Source organism: Neophocaena asiaeorientalis, unplaced genomic scaffold (assembly GCF_003031525.2).
Source record: "Neophocaena asiaeorientalis asiaeorientalis breed wild unplaced genomic scaffold, Neophocaena_asiaeorientalis_V1.1 scaffold72, whole genome shotgun sequence".
NCBI lineage: Eukaryota > Metazoa > Chordata > Mammalia > Artiodactyla > Phocoenidae > Neophocaena > Neophocaena asiaeorientalis.
In genome coordinates, this window is record NW_020185336.1 from 11,642,284 (window position 1) to 11,647,886 (window position 5,603).

The 5,603-nt window shown below is 44.2% G+C and overlaps 1 protein-coding gene across 1 annotated transcript in view; it reads right to left on the reverse strand.

The window, feature by feature from the left end:
- The window catches only part of GALNT13 (polypeptide N-acetylgalactosaminyltransferase 13), a 552,783-nt gene extending 547,180 nt beyond the window's left edge, over positions 1 to 5,603 (reverse strand). The window contains exon 1 of the mRNA XM_024735936.1: positions 5,384 to 5,603. The gene's annotated coding sequence lies outside the window, so the exon portion shown is untranslated. The remainder of the gene's footprint in view (positions 1 to 5,383) is intronic.

Here is a 5,603-nt window from a genome sequence, read left to right on the forward strand (position 1 = left end):
TAACCGTTAATATGGAACAATTTTTAACAACTGATACTTTGCATCTTGCTTTAGGTCTATTGGGAAGGAAGGACAATTATAGTAAACATTAAGAGAGCCTGATAGTTCATAAGGTCTGTAATTATGTGGACATTTGAGTAAAGCTGGGCCCTCAGAGGAAAGTTAGGCCCCAGTAATCTCTTAATAACCTGCAGTAATAACTTTTAAAAATTAAGAATTTCAGCTTAAATAAATAGGTCCCAGATATACTTAAAAAAATAAAATTGGAAAACTCATAGCTAAAAATGAATTTTAGCTATTGTATTTAAAAGGGACATTAGAATACATATTAATCACACAGAGGTCTTTAGCCACCTGTAATTATTTCTTGGTAATCATCTTGGACCAATTAAACATATTATTATAAATAAACTACCTTGAAAACATACAAATAGATATAAATCTGAATCAAGAAGAAGTATCAAATGAATAAAACCTATTTGATTATACTTTGCTCCCAAAGATAACTGCTTATAATGCCCTCAATGAATGACCAACTACTACTAAATTCATATGTGTATTCATTTTCACAAATTTCTTTGAACTCTCTAAGTACTAAATTTAGCAATGGAAAGCTGGACTCTTCAAAAATATATATGCCTGTTTACAATAGAATATTACTCAGCCATAAAAAAGAACGAAATTGGGTCATTTGTAGAGATGTGGCTGTACCTAGGGACTGTCATACAGAGTGAAGTAAGTCAGAAAGAGAGAAACAAATATCGTATATTAATGCATATATGTGGAATCTATAAAAATGGTATAGATGATCTTTTTTGCAAAGCAGAAGTAGAGACACAGACGTAGAGAATAAATGTATCCATGCCAAGGGGGTAAGGGGGCGGTGGTGAGAGGAATTGGGAGATTGGGATTGACATACATACACTATTGATACTATGTATAAAATAGGTAACTAATGAGAACCTACTGTATAGCACAGGGAACTCTATTCCATGCTCTGTGGTGACCTAAATGGGAAGGAAATCCAAAAAAGAGGGAATATATGTATATATATAGCTGATTCACTTTGCTATACAGTAGAAACTAACACAACATTGTAAAGCAACTATACTCCAATAAAAATTAATTAAAAAAAAATAAATAAAAAATAAAAACACCATCTAAACTCCGAAAAAAAAATATGTATGCCTGTAACTGAATGGCAGAAATACTTAACTAAACAATGTGCTTTAAGATAGAAATTGTAAATAGAAGTCTAATCTGCTAAAATGGTAAATGGTTTATCAAAGTAGACAGTACAGGATCTTTAAATGTGATTTATGTGTTCAAACATATGCTTAGTATGTATCTGGTGGAGAGGGCAGCGGGAATATTAAGAAATGTCATCAAATAGACTTCAGAGTCAATATGAGTATAAATATACTTAAGTCTTGATTTGATGCTTCACATGTGTTTATTCTGATGACAGGAAGCATTTAGAACCAAAGCCCAATTAAAATTCTTGAATAATTAGGCATATGGTCACTCAGATTTCAAAGTAGTGATCCTGCTAGATCTCAATAGGTTTAAGATGTCTACATGTTCTTACTACTGATGGCGACATAAGCCCAAAAAGGTGATGTATTAAAAGTCACAATCCAGAATCTGTTGTTTATTGCAAAAGGTGCCTCTTGAAAATAGGATGTTTAATAAGGCAAATTAAAGGACAAAACTATAGGATCTGTTCATTTTCATAAAGCACAATAAACACTTATCAGAGACATATAGTATTGTTATTTATTTCACATGGTGGGACTTTATTCATACTTTACTCAGCCATTTTCTATACTTTTCTTGCTATTCAGAAACACCAATATCCTCTTCCTTTTCCTAACCAGAAAGAATATAAATATTCATTTATTTCACGTTCTCTCATCCTCTTCCTAAGATGCCAAAGTTTTAAAAAGCTGCAAAATCTCTATTACATGGAAATGTTCCTAGTACAACTACCACTTCTAAAAATCAAGGTGGCAGATGGAAGCACTGTATTTCACCCTGACATAACTTTAACCTGAAAGTAATGTACATTAAGTTAGAAAGTTAAATGTATCTCAATATTCTTATCAGTTAGAAATCAGAATGTAACTCAACCAATAACAGCATGTCCACCTTCACTATGTCTTTGATATTTTTAAATACAAAAAAAACTGCGTAGAGTACGAGTTGATTTATAAGTAATATTTTTAAAGCAAAATTTCCTTGAACATGCTCCTGAACAATACTCATGGTAAATCCCCAACTATTTTAAGAAGTAACTAACATATCATCAAAACAGCAATATTGCAGCACAGGGATTCCTACTAGTACATTGTATCAGGAGGCGTTACATTTCCAGGTACTTTGGCAAATTCTCGTATACATGTAGTATCACACCTCTCATATATATTTGAAGCAGTAAGGAAACCTATAAATTATTCAAGGTAAGTGATTCAGTTTGAAGATCAGTTTATAGCCCCCAAATATTTTAAGCTGATACATCTGTTCTTTATATTAAAAAAGAGAACTTTTCACTTGTTAAAACCACAGGAAAAGGGCTTCCCTGGTGGTGCAGTGGTTGAGAATCTGCCAGCCAATGCAGGGGACACGGGTTCGAGCCCTAGTCTGGGAAGATCCCACATGCCGCAGAGCAACTAGGCCCGTGAGCCACAACTACTGAGCCTGCGCGTCTGGAGCCTGTGCTCCGCAACAAGAGAGTCTGCGATAGTGAGAGGCCCGCACACCGCGATGAAGAATGGCCCCCGCTTGCCACAACTAGAGAAAGCCCTCGCACAGAAACGAAGACCCAACACAGCCAAAAATAAATAAATTAAAAAAAAAAAAAAAAAACCACAGGAAAGTATTCACTCGCAAATGATGTCATGCCCTAGTTTACTTTCAGGTAAGAAGGTTGAGCGAGGCCACCCATCAGAGCCTCTAAACTCATTTCTTTAGTTCTGCAGTGACTGTTAAAGAATATCAGTCAAGTTAAACACTTGCACAGAGGGGCAAATTCAAGCAGCGAATGAGTTAAAACGACACAGAGGACTCACGTTTCAACATCCCTTCTACTAGTCTTCAATTCCCATTCATAAAAGACTAAATGAAACAAAAAAGAGAGGCAGAATTCAAGTTCTTGTATGTAGGCTTATTAGCATAGCTAGGTAACTTCAAAGCCAATAATTAGCTCCATGCTAATCAATCAACCAACAAGTTTCCAGCAAGCATTTACTAGTTTTCCTACATTGTGCTAGGGTCTGCATATCTGAAACAGCACCTGTCCCACTCTGGACACTGGGATCCAGAATTAATCTATACCAGCAGCACTGTGTTTCCTTTGGAAAAGCTTTCTTTTCTTCTTCCCCAAATCTTATCTGAGACACAGTGCCTCTACTTAAGCAAGCAGCTTAAGCCCTAGAATGGGATGAGCATCACAGAAATGGTGAATTAAAAACATTTAACTAAACAAGCAAAAGCAGCCAGGGAAAATTCTCAATGGAGTTGAAGGTGGGCAGGGGCATAAGGAAGAGATGTGAAATCCTGGTTTGTGGTGAATGGTGCAGAGAAATGCACGTTTCTTATGTTCAAAACCCACCTTAGGCTATGAAAATTCTCCAAATCTATTCACCTCTGAAATCACTCAAACGGTTTCAATATTAAGGTTCCAATTCTGCAGGAGGAGTTTGAAGAGATCAGGGAAAAGGAAAGATTAGTAATGCAACAGAAAAGTCAAGATGAAGAAAAGGAAAGGATGGGTGAAGGCAAGGAGAATGATCTGGGAAGATAAGAGATCAAAAGTAAGTCACCAATAGGTTGACCTCACTTTGCAATAGTCTCAAACCAGCAGGTTTCTCTAACACTAGAGGGCATGAACGCAAACACACACACACACACACACACACACACACACACACACACGGTGGTGGGGGCAACCCTGAGCAAAGGCAGCCTTCATACAAAGCTGAAGATCCGGGGGCTCCAAGGATACTCGAAATTTCAGGGAGCTCGGGCAGCCAAGTGTCTTTACCCCTGCAAATAAAATCTTCATTCTGCATTTGTGGGAAGAGTGACCGCGCTCTCTCCCAAGGAAACCGCTCAAGGATTGAGTGTTAACGACAGTCGAAAGCAGGCAATCCCCAATGCTCCTGTCCTCCGTCAGCAACACCTTTGCCTCAGGAAAGCTCCCACCCTTTCCAGGTTAGTTTTCCCTGGATCCCGAAGCTTCTGTGTTTATCTGCCCACTGCCTCCTCCTGTGGCTGCCTGCAAAGGTTGGAGATGTAGGCTCTCCACCTGGAAATTCAACTGATCCTAGTCAAAGAACGGGGTAAGGGGAGGAGCGCCCGCAGCTTTCGCTGTCCAAACCAGCAGCCTCCGTGCGCCCGGGTTCGTGGCAGCGCAGCTCCCTCGGACCCAGGGAGGGGAGGCGGCCCTCGCGACCCTCATTCAGCCCCTCGACTCTACGACAGCCCAGACAAGAGCTCTCTGTTTCCAATCCCCTCGTCCCTTCCGGCCCCGATTAGGGAGGTCTCCGTACCTGGAGATCTCTGTACCTGGAGGTGCCCAGAAGGTGGGCCGGGGTGTGCTCTCCTGGACAAGGAGCCTCGGGATCTGGGAGCTGGTGGTGTTCGGGAGGACCAGGCAGGAGAGATAAGAGAGGGAGAGAGAGACAGGCAGCGAGAGGCAGAAACAGAAAGAGAAAATACGGCAAGACGGAGAGACAACGGAAGAGACAGAATAACAGGCACACGGGAACATCCCAAGAAAAACAGGGAGAAAGAGAATGAAAAAGGAACAGTGAGACCCGGAGCGGGTGCGGTGAGCCAGAGAAAGAATCAGAGTCAGAAACAGAGAGACTGAGAGGCAAAGGAAGGCAGAAATAGAGAGGAAGGCAACCGTCGAGGAAGACACCCGAGACCCAGCGTGTCCCCGGTGTCGGACGGACGGTGTAGAAGCGCCCGCGCACCGCAGCCCCCGGCCGCCCGCAGCTAGTGGGAGAAAGTTGCCGGGGCGAGAAGGCCGAGCCGCCCCCGGCGCCGAGCGCCACCGGAGCGCAGAGGGTGGCCAGCGCCCCCCACCTCGGCCGGGTAGCGGAGAAAGCAGGGTAGAGGGCGGGCGGCGGTAGAAAGTTCCGCGCATCGCGGTCCTCCCTCGGCACCTGCAGCAGCGGGAGAGCGCGCTTCGAGAGCCCGGGAGGCCGCCTTATCGGGTTCGCCGGCGCCCCCGCACCGGGACCGACCCTGGGCGCTCGGCTCTGAGCCCTGCCACCCGCTGCGGGACTTTGCGGCGCCCACCCGAGCACTCCGGGCCGCCCAGAGAGGACTCGCCCCAGACAGAGGAAGAGAGGAGAAGCAAGAGAGAGACGGAGACCTGCTATCGTGGCCAGGGATCCCGCGAAGAGGGAACGGCGGTCCACGCACGGAATTCAGCCTCCGACCCAGACCGGCAGGCGCCAGACGGCCGCGCCGAGTGCAGGGCGCGCGGAGCCCGCGCTCACCTGGAACCCGCGCCGGCCCGCGAGCGCCGCGCGCAGCCCCGCTTCCCGCCCGCGCCTCTCTTCACACTTCCCCGCGAGCAGAGCGAGCCGGCT